This window comes from Mirounga angustirostris, unplaced genomic scaffold, assembly GCF_029215605.1.
Source record: "Mirounga angustirostris isolate CCGP_5_RB_7025 unplaced genomic scaffold, mMirAng1.0.hap1 SCAF_11, whole genome shotgun sequence".
Taxonomy (NCBI): Eukaryota; Metazoa; Chordata; class Mammalia; order Carnivora; family Phocidae; genus Mirounga; species Mirounga angustirostris.
Window position 1 is genome coordinate 18,047,720 of NW_026991719.1, and position 20,201 is coordinate 18,067,920.

Genomic DNA, 20,201 nt, shown 5'->3' on the forward strand with positions numbered 1-20,201 from the left:
ATCTCGAATATAAGCCTAGCAGAGGTTTCATTATGTTTGCATTAGCTAATAGTAAATTCTGCTGAAGGATAACGAGCATTTCCTTGAGATTGGTAACAAAGGAATAGTTAATGAAAGTTATTTTATATAAATATATTTATTCTGTTCAGAGCAAACCTCATCACATGCTTATTTACATCCTGGATTTTCATGGCTACAAAATGTACTTAACACCGCATTGTCTCTTGAGAACTCTGGATGACCTTGTGTTTGTCATATTGTTCCTGTTAACTTCTGACTTGGCTCTGGGGGGGACTTTTTTTTTTTCTCCCATGGCCTCCGTAGTAATGACAGGCTCACACACACATACTCACATATGCGTATGGACACATACATGTGTGTGTGCATACACACTTCAAAACTTGGAAGAGTCTTTTACTAGAGGCACTTCTGTTCGCATTAGATCTATTTTTTACTGAGCTATTGGAGGAAGGCACTTCAGGATGGAAGTAGGGAGATGGTAAGGCCAGATAAGGTAACTGTTTTGGGAAGGCAAAAATGTGTGTGTTTCGGGGCGCCTGAGTGGCTCAGTTGGTGAAGCATCTGCCTTCGGCTCAGGTCATGATCCCAGGGTCCTGGGTTCAAGCCCTGCATTGAGCCCCACATCAGGCTCCCTGCTCCTCGGGAGCCTGCTTCTCCCTCTCCCTCTGCTGCTCCCCCTGCTTGTGCGCGCTCTCTCTCTCAAATAAATAAATTAAAAAAATCTTTTAGAAAAGGAAGGTTTTTTCTTTTTTTGATAACTGAGTTATGCCACATAACATCTAGAAAGAATTTATTTATTTTTAACTCTTTGGTTGTAAACAACACAAGTTTATCATCCTAAAATTCTGGAGGTTGGAAGTCTAAATGAGTTGGCAGGGCTTCCAGGGGCTCGAGGGGAGAATACATGCCCTTGGCTTTTCCAGCTCCTGCAAGTGCCTTTATTCCTTGGCTTATGGCCCCTGCCACATCTTTAGATCTCTCTCCACGCTGACCTCTGACTTCCCTCCTCACATCTCCTCTCTCTTTCTCTTATGAAAAGACTCTGCTACTTATGGAGGTAGGGCCCCGCTCTATGACCTGATCACTCTATACCTCAAGATCCTTAACTGAATCCCACCTGCAAGGGGCCTTTGCCATGTAGGGACGCACAGGCACAGGTCTGGGCATAGGGATGAGGACATCCTTGGGCAGGGAGAGCGCGCTCATCTAGCACAAGAAGCTTCCTGCTCTCTCCGTTAGCGTGAGGTAGTACTGTGCTGTAGCCCGAGGTTTAGAGCATTGCATTTGCCGAACTCAGCCATCTAAAGCTTTTCTTTTTCATCCAGTGTGTAAAATAATAGGATCTAGAGCTTTTAGAAAATCTAATCTTTCCAAGAAACTTTCGGATCAAATGTGAAGTGAAAAAGGTATGTTTTCTCTGTTCCATCATCGAATTTTTTTTTTTTCCTGTGTTTTGGATATTTGAGACTTTTGAACTCCAGAATTTCTGAGAAGTTAGAAGAATCCATCATTTTTCTCTCTACTCCATCTCCATTTTCCCAAGATTTTAAGTACGTGAAAATTAAGTGTCTCAATTTATATGTTTTAACAACTGTAACTATTGGCACAGTGATTAGATACCTATTGCCAGTTGTAAGGAAAAATGTGCTTAAGCTTCACAACTTATCCATAACTTTTCACAATATAAATCATATGGACTTAAATTTTCTAGGAGGACTTAAAAGTTTCATAAATTAGAATAAGAATGTGCAATAATGTCAGTTTGTCCCTAACCCAACAGGGGAGGTTCCCATACTATAGAACGATAAGACCTTGAGAAATGAATTTAATAATTCTTTCCCTGTATCGTATTAACTCACATTGGTCCTTCACCTACCATTCTTGCCTATTTCCTGGTTTCCCTTCTTTGGCTTTTCTTCCTAGATAGATGTGTGCACAGGTGCATGTATGTGCATACACATAGTCTTGCCCGTAGAAATGTCACTGAAGGATAAGAAAAAGATAAGATTTGCAGATAGATGCTCCTTACACATTATTTGAGCCAGAAGATTTCTATCTTCAGGGCATGAAGCAGTTAGAACAATTTAAAGCACTTCCCAGTGATGTCTTAATGTGAAATGAAAATCAGTACCAATGTGCTTTTCTTGAAGAGGACACTGTGTATGAGATTCTTGAGCATTCGTAGAAATAAGACTAAATTGTTGAGCGGCACACAGGGTTTTTTGTTTGCTTGCTTTTAAAAATGAAAAATTTTACTTATAAGCTCAGCTGGGAAAGTACAAAGAAACAAAAATTAAATGCAAAAAGTAAGAACGTTGCTCATAAATTCACCCATAGAAATAACTGCTAATGGAGCAGTTGGGTATACATCTTTCCAGGGTTTTTTTTTTTCCATTTGTGGGTACATATGCAAAACCTCATGTGCACACCCATCTATTTAAAAAACCTAGCTAAAGTTAGGCATACCACTGTCATGTGCTTTAAAAATGATGTATTTCTCATAGACATGGATAATATATATATAAAACACTGTAATAAAGAGCCATGTGTATTCCAGAAACGGAGTTGTATTGAAAGAGTTGTCACAGTTTAATTTTTGATGTATACATACAGCTGAATCGCCCTTCAGAAAGTTATTTCTAGGTTTTTATGTATTTTCTTGCTGAGTCTTCTCCATCAACTGGTTGTTGTTTGTTGTTGTTTTGTTTCTTTCTTTGTTTTTGGTGGTATAAAGTAGGGATCAGCAAACTATGGCCTGTGGGCCAAACCCAGTTCACTGCCTGTTCTTACAACTAAGTTTCATTGGGAGACTGTGCATCCGTTCACTTAGGCATTGTTCACGGCTGGCTGCTTTTGTGTTAGAGCGGCAGAGTCGAGGAGTTGCTACAGAGACCACATGGCCCGCAAGCCTACAATACTGACCCTCTGACCTGTAAGGAAAAAGTTTGCCAACTCCTGAAGCCGTTGTAAAGCTTTGATATATCTATATTGGATCTCGTTAGAATTGTCTTTTTTAAAAAGCTTTTGAGAGCGAGCACAAGCAGGGGGAGCGGCAGAGGGAAAGGGGGAAGCAGAGTCCCCACTGAGCAAGGAGCCTGACACAGCACTTGATCCCAGGACCCCGGGATCATGACCTGAGCCGAAGGCAGACGCTTTACTGACTGAGCCACCCAGGCACCCATAGAATGGTCTTATTAATTAATAGCTTTTTGGTGGCTTCTTTAGAATTTTTTAGAGCCTCCAGAATGGTGTTGAATAATAGCAATGACAATGGGTGTAATTTTCTTATGCCTAGCTTGGTTGGTGATGCCTCCGGTATTTCCCCTGCAACCCCTAAATATTTATTTTTCTTTGTTTTGAATGGGTATTCTTTATTGTGTTCTGTTACTCCTAGCTTGCAAAAAGAACTTCAATAATAAAACCAAAAAAAGTAAAAACAAGTCAAAAAGAACCTATGTCAAGTCCTGCCACCCAGTGATAACCTTTTAATGCGAATATATATACCAAGTTATAGGTCAAAAAGGATCATATATTCTGTGTTTATAATCTTTTATTTGACATGTTAACACCTTTTCATGTCAAAAATAGATCTTTACCATCCTTTGCCATGACTGCTTTGTATGGATATACTACCATTGATTCAATCAATTCCTATGTTGCCATTTAGATTATTTCCAAATTTTTTTCCCTCATTGTAAGGCACTCAGAGCATGAGCGTTGAAGCTGCAGACCTGCATTTGAATCCTGGTTTCCTTACATTTCTCCTCTGTGCCACTTTTGGCCACTCATTTCACCTACCTCAGTTTTCTTACCTTTCAAATGGGGATAAGAGAACCCATTTCGTAGGGCTTGTGGGGACTAGAGGAGATGACCTTTATAAATGATGCTTTATCCCAGTCCAGTTCCTGGCATACAATAGGCCCTCAGTAAATATTTGTTGTCTCTGCCTCCATTTTGTCTCACCACCAGTTCTGAGGTTCATGAAGTAATGTCTACCAAATGCTTTAAGTTTTATTCTGGTCTTATTGTTTGTAAATATCATGTGCTTTCAAAAATATTGAATACTGTCTGGATATTTTTCCTCACCCTTGGTAAAAAGTGAGAACATCCAAAAATAAAACCCAATACTACCAATCAAAAGAATACCATTTTCTTGTTGCTGATAGAGAACATACAGATACGGCTGTCCAATTTGTGAAATAAAATGGATTTGACAGACCTGGCTGATGAAAAATTGCCCTCTATTGAAGTCAGCAACCTGGCTTCATGAATTTTTTCTTTAAATGGCATATAAGACTCCGATTCCTAGTTGGAAGATAAAATTATTCCTTATTCTCTCCAAGAAGCAGGTTTTTTTTTTTTTTTAAAGCAGGCTGAATATAGTCATGTGTTTGAATGTCTCAAAATTTCCTTCCTACAAAACCTCCCAAATTTGTCTTCATGTGACCATGAAGATGACACAGCATGTGTTGCTTATGAACGAGCAGATGAAAATTTTGCAAATGAGCACTTATGAAACATGAGGCAATAAGTGAGATAGAACACGTGTCAAACAGAAGACAGATGACTCAAGGTAGGGCCAGCTCATTTCTATTATGGAATAGCAATCTTTGCCAATATTTTGTAAAGAAATGCAGTATATTATTGTGTTCAAGCACAGACAGCACCAGCAGAACAATAAGATGAAGTAGGGTCTATGCATTAATGAGCAAAGAAAGATGATTATGATTCATAGATGGGTGATTTATTTGTAAATATCTGCTGGCTAAGATTCAAATGGTTCTCATAATTAAATAACCCCCCCAATCTTGTTTTGCTATAATGATCCTAGCCAAATCATCTTTTGAAGATAGTGGAAAGCTGAAAACTTCAGCTCCTATAAAGTCATTTGATAATTAAGAAGTTGAGATGATTGAAGACAGTGAATTGTGTCATTTTCCTTATGCCATGAACATAGTATGATGTACCAAACTGAGCTTTGACATCATTAAATTCTTTGAAACAGACATCAGATTAGAAAAAATATGAGGATACGGTGGAGAAGTGCTAGGGAGTAGACAGCCATTGGGGTGGGGTGAGTTTCTTGGTGAAACTCAGCCCCAGTAAATCTCAGTGAGTCTGCTGTATAAATGGGGGGGAGGGATGCTATTTATAGATTCCTGTTTTTGTGACCATGCTGGCTCTTTCTCATGTGGCCACACATGAAGCAGCAAGTTGCCAAATTACACATGTGTCATCATAGGTCCCGCACGCACAGAGAGGTGCTGCGTGAAGATTTGGGCTGGTATAGAAGACATTTTTTTTTTTTTTAAAGATTTTTATTCATTTATTTGACACAGAGAGCACAAGCAGGGGGAGCAGCAGAGGGAGAGGGAGAGGGAGAAGCAGGCTCTCCGCTGAGCAGGGAGCCTGACATGGGGCTCGATCCCAGGATGCTGGGATGATGACCTGAGCTCAAGGCAGACACTTAACTGACTGAGCCACCCAGGCACCCCTAGAAGACATTTAGAATGTGAAATGAAATGATTTTACCTGAAAAGTCTTTTGTTGTTGTTTGCATTTTTCCTAATCCCAGAACACCATTTGAGCGTGGGGAGGGGAGGGGGTGTATAGAGTGTGAAGAAAGGGAAAGAAGTTGTCAGATTGAAAAAGTTTAGCAATTTCCTGTTAGGAAACACCCCCTTCAAATATGCACATGAATTTCTTTCTGAAGCCTCTTTGAAAAATATATATGTAGCTCTAGAATATGTTTTTCTAAATAGCTGAAGGAAGTGAAGAGGCCGTGAGAACGGCCATCATGTGTAAAAGCTGTGTTCCAGTAGTTCTGATAGTTAGGATTTTAGGCTTTCTTCTTGTGTGTCCCTTTCTACCCCCCATGCATGTCCTTGTCTTTTTAACTTTTCTGCCCCAAGCATTCGATTTTAAGATCTGATCTTTCTCCCTGTGGCTTTTACGTAGCTCTTCTGTTATAGGGGTTAAATTACAAATAAGTTGGGTATACTTGACAAGAACCAGATCTCTTCATTAGATTCATTCTGGGTTGTGTGCGCTTTAATTTGGGGAAAATATTTTCACTTCAAATAGATTGAAATGTACAGCATTTTGCCTGTGTTAATTAATCTGTGAACTCAAGACTATTGACTCGACATTTACTTTTTTCTTGGCACCAGTTGCTTTCAGCCACAAGTAACAGAAATCCCAACTCCACCTGACTTAAAAATAGAGAAGATTTTCTGGTTCATGTAACCAAAATGTCTAGTAGTAATGTGGACTTCAGGTAAGGATTGATGCAGCAGCTGAACCATGTCATTAAAGATCGCATTTCTTTATTTCTCTGTGCTTTGACATTCACTGTCTCATGATTTTTGCTAAGTCTATTTGGTCATAAGATTCTTGCCAATAGCAACCAGAATTTATACTTCCTCATTCACATCTAGCAAGAGGCATTGTGTTAGACACAGGAGGATACAGAAGTGCTGAGATTAATAAGGCCCTCAAGACTACCCACGTGGAACTTAAAAATCTGCCCATCACAAAATGTTTCAGTAAGTACTGTAATCAGGAGTCTAGAGGTGCACTGTTCAATACGGTAGCCACTAGCCACTTGTGGCCTTTTTTTTTTTTTTTAAGATCTATATAGTTGAGAGAGAAAGAACATGCAAGCGGTGGGGAGGGGCAGAGGAAGAGGGAGAGAAAAACTCAAGCAGACCCTGTGCTGAGCATGGAGCCTAATGTGGGACTCGATCTCACAACCCTGAGATCAGACCGGAGCCAAAACCAAGAGTTGAATGCTTTAGCCGACTCTGCCATCCAGGTGCCCCCCACTTGGGGCTTTTGAGTACTTGAAGCTAGTATGGCTAGCTGGAATTGAAATGTGGTATAAATAAAAAATACCCACCAAATTTCAAAGACTTCATTTTAAAAAACATGTAAAGTATCTCACCAAGAAATTGATGATTTATTTCCTCAATTACATATTGAAATGATAATATTTTAAGATTTATTTGGTTAAAATATATTAACCTCACCTGTTTCATTTTTCTTATTTTTAAATGTACAAGGAAATGAACAATGACCTATATGGCTCAGATAATGTTCCTATCAGTGCTGCGCTAGAGCCCTGAATAGGCCTTTGGAAAGGTGAGCTCTCTGGGAATAAATTCAAGTTTACGTTAGTGATAGAGTTCAGCAACAGAGAAGGGGCAGAGGGTACCTTTATTAAAAATAGTTCTCTACTCCCATCTCCAGTCCCTTTCTGTCCTATTACCCTACTAGTGTTCTTTGTGGCACTTATAACCATTTGAATTAACTTGTTTGTATATTTGCTCACCGTTTTTCTTAACTCTGTGTGCCATTTTGGGCTTCAGTGTGACTCAGCACCCAGCATCGTGCCTGGCACATAGTTGGTGCTTACTAATGCTTGTTAGAGAAGAAAAAGACTGTGCCCTGGGTGAGCGGCTCGGTGCAGTGGTGGGGGTGGCTGGCTGACTCAATGGAGAGGGGTGGCTTTCTCTTCTCTTCTTTCTCCCCCTGCCTCCGTGCCTAGGGCCTGACATACTGTTCCAGAAGAATCCCGAGATGCAGCCAGAGCTTGCCCCTGATGGGAGGGGAAGAGGGTAATTGTCAGTTGTTCTTCAGGGCAGGGGAATGGACAGTGAGACAGGCTATAGCCCTTCCTGGGGCTCCAAGACTCCCTGGTGGTGTGGTCTTGTGTAAGTTACAGTAAGGAAAAGGAAAACTCCCAGGACGGCATTCACATTTGGGTCTGAAAAGCAGTTGGGATTCTGCCACTTACTGGCTCTGTGACTGAGGCTGAGTTTCTTATCTGGTGATACTGTTGGATTAATTCAATGAGGTGCATCAAACGTCTTCTACACAGAATTCAATAAATAACATCTGTTATTGTTAATTTCACGAGGATTAAATTAACATTTTGAAAGCACTTGGCACGTAGTAGATGCTTGAGAAATGTTAGATTCCTAGCCAAATAAAAATTAAATATTGATAAGAAAACTTTACCAGCATCATTAAAGTAAAATGGTATGATGTAGTTTTTTTCTGGAAGTCTCACCATGCCCATAAATAAGGCAGCTGATCCCGAAAGGGACAAGCCTGGAGGAGGAAACAGTAGGTTAGGACACTCGTGTGTATTCCCAGCTTTTATTGGCAGACCTTGGTCATGACCTCAGACCTGGAAGATTTTGATAATCTGTTTGATTAGACAACACATGGGTTGGGGGAAATGCATTTTAAATCCCTCCCGCAGGAAAAAAGAGAAGAGGAAAGGGGAATTGGTGAAAACGAGAAGTGTCATCTTAGGCTGTTCTAGATCTTCTTTAGATGCCACTTTTTGTTGTTCACACCAGTTTGCCTTTCTTCCCTCTTTTCTTTCCCTTCTCCCTCAGGGATTCTTAACTCAAAAGGGCTGTCTATAGAATTCCGGGGACTTGAAGGGGAAAAGATGCTAACCTCTGATGGAACTTTAGCATTTTCTTTAGTTATGAAAGTAGGCAAAGCTCTGGTATTATGGGCTGTGGCACTGTTACCAATGGAAAGCATTATTTTTCTGTCTTGATACAAATGTTGCAAGTATCTTGAAATATTATCTACATACATCACCACTTCAAAATCATAGCAATGGTTAGACCCAATGCTAGATCTTACTATTTAATGACTTAATGAAGTAGCACATATATTATGGTGACAAATAGTAAAACAACTGTTTTGTTAACTGTATTTCAGAATAACTGGTTTCTGCTGTAAACCTGTGTTTCTTATGTACTCGTAAACATTATTTTGAGAGTGGTCCTTAGGTTTTAAGAGCCTGCCCAGGGAATGTATGGCACAAAAAAGATTAAGAACCCCTGCCTGGGTAAAGCTTGCTGGGGCAGGCCTCAAGAAGGTATAGTTTCATTGAACTCCAGCCTTTTGATGCATCCTAATCTAGGTGTTTCAAGCAGAGTTGGCTATTGTATGACCCCATGGGTCCACTCAATGCCCAGATCTTTGAATAGTCCACAGTCTCGAATGCCTGGGTGATGAGCACATTACCAACAGTTCATGTATGTTTATAAGGATATTAGATGAAACCAGAGATTTGTGTTTGGAGATTTGTGCCAATGCCAACCTGGCTGATTACAGTGCAGGCTTGATGTGATTACCTATACCACAGAATAAATATAGATGAAATAGTTGACTGAGTGTTGTCACAAGCCTCTTATGAAAGCAGAAATTCGGTACCCAACTAGAGATGATACAGCTTTTACTATGGTGTAGGTAAAAATGCTTAGAAGCAATACAAATGACTGAAGCTCGTAACACCAAGTAGAGTCTTCTTTCACAAGTACATGATATGTGTTGTATGAAAGAGCTTGCTTGTCATCTGATCCTTGAAGACAGGGACTCTGGGTAGAACTTGGAATGTTAGAGGTAGAGGGGGACTATAGATCTGGAGGGGCTGTGAATGAAGTTCCAAGGAAAAGCCCGAATCCATGTAACTTGGCATTGTTGGGAGGAAGGCACGAACATGTCTTGGTGGGAGGTGACAGGAGTAAGATGGGCCAGTGAAGGATGTAAAAATCCATTTGTGAAATTTTTGACTTGTGGCAGAGAATGCTAAGGTTTCTGAGAAGTGGAGCTACAGCTTGGGCATGCCGTGCCTAGGAATAACGGCTGAAAAAAAGGAGTGGGGATGCAGACGAGGGGGCATTTTTGTAGTGTAAATATTGTAACACATTATGAAAAGTTTCCTACTAGTTAGCTTGCATGTTGTGGGAAGAAAGAAACACTTTTACTTTAGAAGATGGCCGACTAAATTTAGATTCTTTTGACTAAATATAACTTCTTTGGCCTGACTGATGACACAGGATATGGGCATCCCGAGAAAGACACATACACACCTACAGGAATACTTCTCAGCTTGCCTACACCCAGGCCCCGTTTTGCACAGTTGGTGTGTGTAAGTGTATTTTACTTGGCAGTTGTTCAGAAGGGTTGCATATTTTTGAACAGCCACTTCCTGAAAGACCATGACTGGAAAGGGAAGAAAAATCCTGGCTGGTGTTGGTGGTAACAGTTCCGAGGAGTACCCACGTGAGCAGTGGTAATGATTCCGGAAGCTCCTCCACATCCCCACGTGATGGTGCTCTTGGTTGCCACAGGCTGGAATGATAATGGAGCTGAGAATGTGGGATTTTTGCAAGAACTTCCAAGGGTCATCTAGCTTTCACAGCAGAAGCAGATGACTGAGATCTCCTGGACCTTGAAACCTGCGTCTTTAGAGAAATGGGTTAGTCACTTACCTTTACTGTACTCCTAATTGGTCAGTGGCAAAACTTAGGCACCAGAAAAATGGAAAAGTTGCTTGCACACAAAAATACGTGGCCAAACAGAGTTGAAAATTTCACCCTTGCATTTCCAATATCCCTGATGAGACGGCTTCAGGTGTGCTCTCCCTCTCAACTCTGAGACTATTTCAACTGCAGCTTGACAGTGTGGATAGGTTGAGCAACTTTAAGATGTGGCAAAATCCCCACTTCTCCCCCAATATATTACTAATGGGCAGGATTTCTACTCATTACTGTGAAGTGAGCTTTTAATGATTAAAAAAAAAAAAAAATCCTAGGAATACACACGGAGAAGGGCCTAGCAAGCCAGGCACTGTGTAGAGATGACTTTCTTTAATAATGCCCTTAGTTGAATTCTCTAAACTGAACTCCCACCACGTCTATAAGATGGAAGATGGATCTGCGCTTTGCCAATGAGGAAACAAAGGCACCGAGCAGTACTGTTAGCCAGCCCAAGATCACATAGCTAATGGGCAGTGGAGCTAAGATTAGAATTCAGATGGTTTGACCCTTAGCGCCTCGTAAAAATATTGACAACCAAGAAGGTGGTATTTTTCCATTTTATAGTTGTGAAAGCTGAGGCTTGGAGAGGTTAAGTATTTCATAGTCACACAGCTAGTGACCTATAAAGTCACTGTTGTCCAGAAGAAATGTAATGTGAGTCAAAAATGCAAGTCACCTATTTTACATTTTTAAACAGCCGTGTTAGAAAAAGAAAAAGGAAACAGGTAAAATCCCATGATTCTGTCTAACCCAACATATCCAGAGAATTGTCATTTCATGTAATCAATATAAAAACATATTCACAAGACAGTTTACATCCTAAGTCTTGGGAATCCGGTATGCTGCTTACACTTGCAACACCTCTCCATGTGGACAAGCCACATTTCCGGTGCTCAGTAGCCCCACGTGACTCCCAGCTTCTGTGGCGGACAGGGCCACTCTAGAGCCGTGCTTCTCACTGACGGCTGCGCACTGAATTCACGAGGGAGCCCAAACAACACCGGCGCCCAGGGCCCATCCTTAGAGGTTTTGATGTAATTGGTCTGAGGTGGAGCCTGGCCTTCTGGATTTTTTAACCACTCCTCCCCTGCCAGGTGACTTTGTCATGGTGCCAAGTTTGAGAACCTACTCGAGGGTGAAAACCAAACCCAACTGAGTCAAGCACTGTAGGCACTGTCCATTGGGGAAAGTTCTCTGAGTTTTCTGAACTGAGACCCATTCAAAACTGCTCTCGCAACATCCTTTGCTAGATGACATTAGAGAATACCAGGCGATGCCCTAATTCATTAGTTTCTCTTAATTTACACTTCCCAACCTTTTGGCCAAGTCCCAGAATAATGTAGGAGAAGAAAAAGGATTTCTGTTTTCCCCTTGATCTGCACGCTGGTCTGGATACACACCAGGCAAGTAAATTAAGACCTAAAGGTCTATTACTTGAATTGAGGTCAGAGGTGTCGGTGTCCGTCTGGAAACTCTGAACTGTGGAGAAGAGGAAGTTAGGGTTTGCAAGCTGCGGGTCATTGCCAGAATGAAACATGTCTGGTGGGGAACGTGTGGGAAGTGCTGGGTGAGGAAAGCAGGCAATTGTGGCTCCGCTGAGGTCTGAAGGCTGCACAGCCCATGGTGTGGCAGGACGTCTATGGAACTGCTCTTGCCGGAGGCCTTGCGACTGCCCGAGCGCTCAGCCAAAGCCGCCATGTGCCTGTGACACCCGGGATGCAGGAGTCAAAATGTCTCCCCTCGCCACAGCTTCCCTTGTCCTTCGAATGCTTTGGGAGTCATTTGGAAAGAGTTTTATATTGCCGCCTTTTTTTTTTTTTAATTCTGTTAATCCCCATACATTACATCATTAGTTTTATTTATTTTTTTAAGATTTTATTTATTTATTTGAGACAGAGAATGAGAGACAGAGCATGAGAGGGAGGAGGGTCAGAGGGAGAAGCAGACTCCCTGCCGAGCAGGGAGCCCAATGCGGGACTCGATCCAGGGACTCCAGGATCATGACCTGAGCCGAAGGCAGTCGCTTAACCAACTGAGCCACCCAGGCGCCCTACATCATTAGTTTTAGATGTAGTGTTCCATGATTCGTTGTTTGTGCATAACACCCAGTGCTCCATGCAGAATGTGCCCTCCTCAATACCCACCACCAGGCTAACCCATCCTCCCACCCCCCTCCCCTCTAGAACCCTCAGTTTGTTTTTCAGAGTCCATCGTCTCTCATGGTTCGTCTACCCCTCCGATTTCCCCCGCTTCATTCTTCCCCTCCTGCTACCTTCTTCTTTTTTTTTTTTCTTAACATATATTGCATTATTTGTTTCAGGGGTACAGATCTGAGATTCAACAGTCTTGCACAATTCACAGCGCTTACCAGAGCACATACCCTCCCCAGTGTCTATCACCCAGTCACCCCATCCCTCCCACCCCACCCCCCACTCCAGCAACCCTCAGTTTGTTTCCTGCGATTAAGAATTCCTCATATCAACGAGGTCATATGATACATGTCTTTCTCTGATTGACTCATTTTGCTCAACATAATACCCTCCAGTTCCATCCACGTCGTTGCAAATGGCAAGATCTCATTCCTTTTGATGGCTGCATAATATTCCTTTGTATATATATACCACCTCTTCTTTATCCATTCATCTGTCGATGGACATCTTGGCTCTTTCCACAGTTTGGCTATTGTGGACATTGCTGCTATAAACATCGGGGTGCACGTACCCTTTTGGATCCCTACTTTTGTATCTTTGGGGTAAATACCCAGTAGTGCAATTGCTGGATCATATGGTAGCTCTATTTTCAACTTTTTGAGGAACCTCCATACTGTTTTCCAGAGTTATTGCCACCTTTTTTAAAAACCCAAACAGCCTTACATTTCTGGACACATTATTTTTCAGAGGGAAAAATGCTGGGTCTTCTGTGATGGCGGCGCTCTAGTTATATGCAATTTTGTTACGTTTATTTGACTTAAAAGTAAGCAAGAGAACACACACAAGTGGCTGAGTCTTCCATAGCCTTAGCTAAATCAATACCATATTTCATTGAATCAGAAGCACCGTCAACTGTAAGATGCACCATTACTTCACGTATGCCACCAAAGACGGAGCTACTACACGGTGCCTTGTTTTCACCTGGCGTTTTTACTTTGTGTTCATTGAAAGAGTTCCTGTAGACATTAATTTTTACCCTAGGACTCTTCTGCATGAGTTAAAAGGAAAATGCAAGCAGGAGAGATTGGTTGGAGTAGTCCTAAAGCTTCTTCCCAGTCCTTTTGATTTCAAGTCATCGGTGCTTTTGTTTTCTCACGAAGCCTTGTCTTCTGGCTGTCAATAACAGCAGTGATTCCGCATTTCTTAAAAAAGTGCTCCCCGAGGGGCACCTGGGTGGCTCAGTGGTTAAGCGTCTGCCTTCGGCTCAGGTCATGGTCCCAGGGTCCTGGGATCGAGCCCCGCATCGGGCTCCCTGCTCTGCGGGAAGCCTGCTTCTCCTTCTCCCACTCCCCCTGCTTGTGTTCCCTCTCTCGCTGTCAAATAAATAAAATCTTAAAAAAAAAAAAAAGTGCTCCCCGATTGGCTCAGGGATTTTCCTCCGAGATTGCCTCTTTGGATACGCAGTAAGTTTTCATTTCATACCCAAATTGTATTGAAATCTTTCTGAAGGCCTTTTAAGTGGCAGTTTTCTGGCTACGCAGCCAACGGTTTCCAGTGCCTACTATGAGAACTGCTCGATCACATCACCACATGGGCAGGCAGTGACTGCCTAATTGACAGTTTTAAGATGGATTCCAATTTCAGAGATGTTAAGATAGGAAAAAAATGTGCTTTTTAGATGAATTATGCTATGTAAATTGTATTTCCGCTAATCCAGGCTTCATCTACCTTGTTTATGTGCTTTAAACAATACTCAGATTTGCATGATGTTCCCTCCTCTGTATTCGTAGGTTTTAATGTGCACTGCTGGATAAGCAAACTCCACCACTTCGTTCTTCAACTCTAATGTGTTAGCAACAAAGCCAGACTGTAATACTGTTCTTCCCGGCCTTGAACGTGTACATGAATCCCCTGGGAATCTTGTTCAAGTGAAGATTCTGATTCATTGGGTCTGAGGAGGGACCCAAGAGTCTGCATTTCTGACAGGCTCTCAGGTGAAGCCCACACTGCGGGTCTAGGGACCACGTGATGAGTAGCCAGGCTTTACTACATCTGAGGACACAGTGTGCCACTGAGGAAACTCACCTCTCCCGGGGGTGTGGGTGGTTTTGTTTTGCCTCTGTTCGTACTATGATTTCAATGAAAATCTATGAATTACAAATGTCGTTACGTTGGGTAAAAACAAAGATGTCATAGGATAAAAAAACAGGAAGTTTGTGTGTATTGTTTTATGATTCAGGGAGAGATTTCGTCCTCTTGTTTTCTGAAAGGTTTGTTCATTTTGTTTTCCCTTGCCTTCCTCCTCAAAAACCTTGGGCAACTTGAATTTATTAGGAAATCTGCATGTAATTGCAGATTAATAACCTACCCATTAATACCACATTAGTTCATTGTGATTAATAGCATCTCTTTGAATGCTTAATGAATTAGTAATGATGGACTGTTTGCTTTAAAGTGTCAAGAGAACATTCTGTGTAAGAAGGCACTACCCATAACAGGAAAATTAATTCTATGCCAGTTGGAGAATAGCTTGTCACAAATAAGAAATGTTTGTTTGGAAAGCCTCACTGGTGTTCATATTTACACAATGAGAGGTATTTTTAAAACCTGTATGGGCCTTTTAATTTAGAAAATGAGAAGGGGATTTTATTTTCATCACTAGCTGAGATCAGTGTGGGAACTGATATTTCGGAGAGAAACGCACGCAGGTACGTGCTGGTATACTCACAGGTTTGCTTCCTACCGTGGTCATTGCTGTTAAGTTCCAAATGGAACTTCTCCTACCTGCTGTCTATTCTGAATTCATAAGTTCACTTCCCCAAGGCCCAGACATTTCTTGTTACCAATTTTATTCCTTTAGCCTATCATTTGTTTTCTCTCTGGTTCCTCACTCTAATTTGGTGCTGTTGGCCATCATTGTTTATTTCTGTCTTTGCCCTACATCCGAGGAAGCGAAGGTCAAGGAAATTATGTGACTTGCCCAAACCAATCCAGCCATATAATTTGTCCCCCACAGATTATGGGTCTAACATTTCAAATGTCACCAATTTTAACCCAGGCGGAAAGAGCTGCATGAGCAGAGGCTTTGTCTAGCTGGTGCCTTTGAGGAAACCCAAGAAACCCGGTGTGACTGGAGCTTGGAGTCAGAAGGGAAAAGGGACAAAAGACAAGACTGAAGAGAAAGGAGGGGCCAGAGCGTGCAGGCCTGGTACCCTGTGTAAAGATTTTCGCCTCTGTCCTCCGGCATCTGGGGGCCCGTTAGTAAATGTCACATTGAGGGGCGTGATGGGTTTTGCCAGAGCACAGTGGCCATGTGTAGAGAATGCCTTGGAGGAGGGAGTTGATGTATAGAGACGGGTTCATGAGGCCCTATCACACTGTTCTGTTTTCTAGCTTGGGATCCAGATGAAGGCGGAGTTTGTCTTGTTACAGAAAACCCCAAGCATTATTGGGTATTCTTTTCTCTGTGTTCTCTTCAGGACAGCGTGAAGGGTCATTGTCTCTTCTCTGCAGCCCCTGCTTTCTTTGAACTTAGGAATGTACTTCATCAAGCACATCGGTTCCCCAGAATCTGCTGGTGAAGGCCCAGCAGCTGCCCGGGGGGCGGGAGCGTGGAAGTTTGCTGTCTTCCCGCCAGCCCTTCGGCTCCTTTGGCTTATGCCGAAGGTGCTGTTGCTTCCTCTCTTTGGGATACAGAAGGGAAGAGAGCCTGGTTCCTAATCCCTCACTGTTAGAAACCCCATTTAAGAAGGACAGCCCGGGGTGCCTGGGTGGCTCAGTTGGTTAAGGTCCAACTTTTGATTTCAGCTCAGGTCACGATCTCAGGGTCGTAGGGTCACGCCCCGCATCGGGCTCTGAGCTAAGTGCAGAGTCTGCTTGTCTCTCTCCCTCTGCTGCTCCTCCTCTCTCTCTCTCAAATAAAGCATAGAAAAGGGGGGCAGCCTTTCTTGACCACACAGTTTAGTTTGAACAGCCAAGAATAGAACCGCTGTTACTCTTACCTCCTCATGGAGGGTGGGAGTAAAAACAGGGGTTAGTTGGGAAGTGGGTTTTTAAACCTATGTTTACAGTGTTTTGATGCTGCTTTTACAGATGAGGGAGGAATTGTGAAGTCTAGAGCTCAGATTTTTTAGGATTTGAGGGATGCAATATTTATCCCACTCTTCCTTGCCGTGGGGTGTGGTATAAGCTGGAGTTGAAAATAGCTGTCCTGTATTTTTTTCACTTTGGAAGTCTTCCTGGCATCGTGTAGTTTTTCGTTTTTGTTTTTTGTTTTGGCTCTGGAACCAGTGAATCAACCCTCGCCTTTAACCCCTATCGCATTTCACCTTTGAGAAGGGAACTTTTTAATTAATTAATTAATTAATTTTTTGAGAAAGGAACTTTTTTTTTTAAAAGATTTTATTTATTTATTTGGCAGAGAGAGCGAGAGCAGGAACACAAGCAGGGGGAGTGGGAGAGGGAGAAGCAGGCTTCCTGAGGAGCAGGGAGCCCGATGTGGGACTTGATCCCAGGACCCTGGGATCATGACCTGAGCCGAAGGCAGACGCTTAACGACTGAGCCACCCAGGCACCCGAGAAAGGAACTTTTTAAAGCTGGACTTTACAGAACTGAGGAACTAACTTAGACTTAAATGGGCCAATATGATGAAAACATCTCCAGAACAAAACAAAGTAGTACTCTCCTTGAAGAATGTTGACATTTAATTAAAACGAAGCTGTGGAGTGAGGAAATCAGCATTGACTTTGAGTGGGATGGGGAATGGGGGAGGAGGGAATCTGGACTCGTGATGTTTCCTGGGATCACAGGCATCAAGAAGGACTGGGGATAATTGTCAACTATACTTCAGTAAAGTCGGGGGAAATAAAGGAGCGCTGGTGAGAGCTGTTGGTTCTCAAAGTATGATCCCTCTATCTATAGTATTAGCATTACCTGGGAATTTGTTAGAAATGCAGATTTCTGGGCCATACCCAAGACCTATGGAATTAGACACCCTGGGGGAAGACCAGCACTCAGTGTTTTAATAAGCCCTTCCAATGATTCTGAGGTCTGTTCAAGTTTGGACACCACTGGTTTAGACTAGGACATAATGTGAAGAAAAGCCTTAGGGATCAGCTAACTGTGTCCTGCCCTTACATCACCAGGCCTCCCATCCCTGGCTAGGTGCCTCAGGAGTGTGTCTCCCTGGTCACAAATAGGGTGACAGGGCAAAGTGGGTAGATGGCTTAGCACAGTCCACCACTGCAGAAACACATCTCGATGTCACCAGGGAATGCCTTTCTTCCGATTAGGATTGAGAGCTCTAGTTAAAGTCCATGATCGCATTGCTGCCTCTGGCTTAGCCACTTGGGGGCCTTGTTCTTACACACAAAAGCAACTTGTGCGGTTTTACTGGATACCTGATGGTTCAGTGAACAGGACTTAGAGACCTGAACCCAAATCGGAGATCTAACCTTTACTACCTGAGTTTCCTTGGACAGGTTCTTAGGGCCTTCTCCCGGGTAGAGTAGAATGAGGTCAGTGATACATGCTTCTTAGGGTTTGTGGGGGATTAATCGAGGTCATGTACAATACACGTGGCACAGAGCAGATGTTTAATAAATGAATGCTACCACCATGGGGTCCTTGGATGTTCAGGACTACTCGGGGAAGAACCCCTGCAGGGGGTATATAACCATGCATGGCCTTTCCCTTATGACATTAAGATGGTAGAAATGGGCAGGACAAAATAAATAATTAGGGTTTTTACTCTAGGAAAAAAACCGAAGATGGATTTAGTGACTTTAAACTCACCACAGGCCTTACATTGAATTATCTGCTAAGATCCAAATTATCTAACTAGGAAAACTATTTTTATGAGTTAAAATATCGTATTGGTAGATTCATTGTAATTCTATGCTGTCAAAGAGTAATGTTAACATTTAGTTTATATTATTTTGAAGGTTAATCCTGGTAAGTGTAATCCTTATAAATTCACTTGTAAGTGAACATAATAAAAGAGTTACCTTCTCTTAGACTTTTGTAGTGTCTGGCAGTTTTATAAAATTGATTTCATTATGGGCAAAGAGGTCTTTTGTGTTAAGTGGGGGGTATTTTTATGTTATTTGGTAACCCATGATTTAGATCGATGAATTAGAGGTTTTTAGTGCCCCTAAAATAATCTTTGCCCCTTTTTCTTAAGCTGATGCCAGCCAACAATGATCATTTATAAGATGATCATAAAAAATGAACAGAGAAAAGGAGTCTGACAGTTTCTCTCCCTGTATTTAGGTGGGAGTTTCCCTGAAGAATGAGAAATATCCGTTCTTACTGCCTTTTCAGTGTGTCAGAAAGACTCAGCTCTGGGTGGAGGAGCGGCAGAACTGAGTGCACCATTCGTGTGAAAACATGAGGGTTATGGGATCCACGGACCATAACTTAGTCAACTTGAATTTTGTTTTTTTAATGAGAAGAGCAACAGCCTTTGCAAGCTGATTTAAAGTCTCCAGGTCCAGCTGCCTAAGAGTTTAATACCCATGCAGTGTGAGGTAGAAAAATGAAATTTCTCAGTATGGTAAATAAACTCAGGAGCCTGGAAACCAAATTGAAGTCTGTAGCCTGGAAAATCAACAAGGACTAAAAATAGTAAGATTAGAGGCGACAGTCTACCGTGGGCCATCCAAAGGTGGTTTTTAAGTACCACCAAAGGAGAAACCGGGCCATGATAGGATAAGTTTAAAAAGATATGTATTTCTAGAGAACATTGTGTTTGTTACCTAGGTGTGGAAGGGCATACCTTCCCTAAATGTGGATTTGACTTTCCAAAGTTTTGATTTTTCCTGTTTTGTTTTTTTCTTTGGACTAGAATTAGGAGGACACTCCCCCTGATTTCTATGGGAGAAATGTTGGCATAATCTACCGTGAGATTGAGAATTCACCTTAATGACCTGTGACGTGAAGGTTTCAGGATGCAGTTGCTGTTTGCATTAAGCGCATCAGGCACGCAGCTTCAGCATTCATCATTCTCCTAGCAAGTAGCCAGAGGATCCCCTTTAGACCAGGCACATAGAAGGGTTGTAGGGTTGGGAGAAAGAACACAAAGGAGCATGTTTTGAGTTCTTGACTTAACCAGGGGACTTCTGAGTCTTCAGGAGTCTGGTCCTTCCTTTGGAATTCCCTTCTCCTGTTCCAGAGCTGTCAGTAAAGGCCCTGTCTCAGCAGGAGAAGTGAATTTGAATGAGTAGGATTGGTGGTCCTGTCTCAGCTTCTGAGCTTAAAGGAAATTGGATGCCAACTAAGTATTTACCCCCAGATGGAAGACCAGGAAGTGGATGGTTGAGCTGAGACTACTGGTATGATGAAACTTAGGCATCCTAAAACCTGGTGTTCATGAAAACCGATGAATGAAGTCTTGGATTTCATTGTATGATGCAGAGACTGGGGTGTGAGAAAAGGAGATTATGGATGTTTTTGTAATCAGGGCATTACTGATTATAACAAGCAATAATAAAAGAAGTCCAGATTCTCACAGTTCCTTTTCTGTTGGATGAAAAACTCTCAGACTTAACCTTTTCAGGAATTCAACTCTGCAAGTGTGGAATGAGCACCAACCACGCCAAGCAGTAGGCCCTGGGTGCTCAAGATGAATGTGACACAGCCCCTGCCCCACAGACTACTCATTTTAATGGAGACCAGCCATTG

At 42.2% G+C, this 20,201-nt stretch overlaps 1 protein-coding gene across 1 annotated transcript in view; it reads left to right on the forward strand.

Moving 5' to 3' along the window:
• PHEX (phosphate regulating endopeptidase X-linked) overlaps positions 1–20,201 on the forward strand; it is a 218,749-nt gene that overhangs the window by 17,991 nt on the left and 180,557 nt on the right. The gene's annotated exons all lie outside the window — the stretch shown is intronic.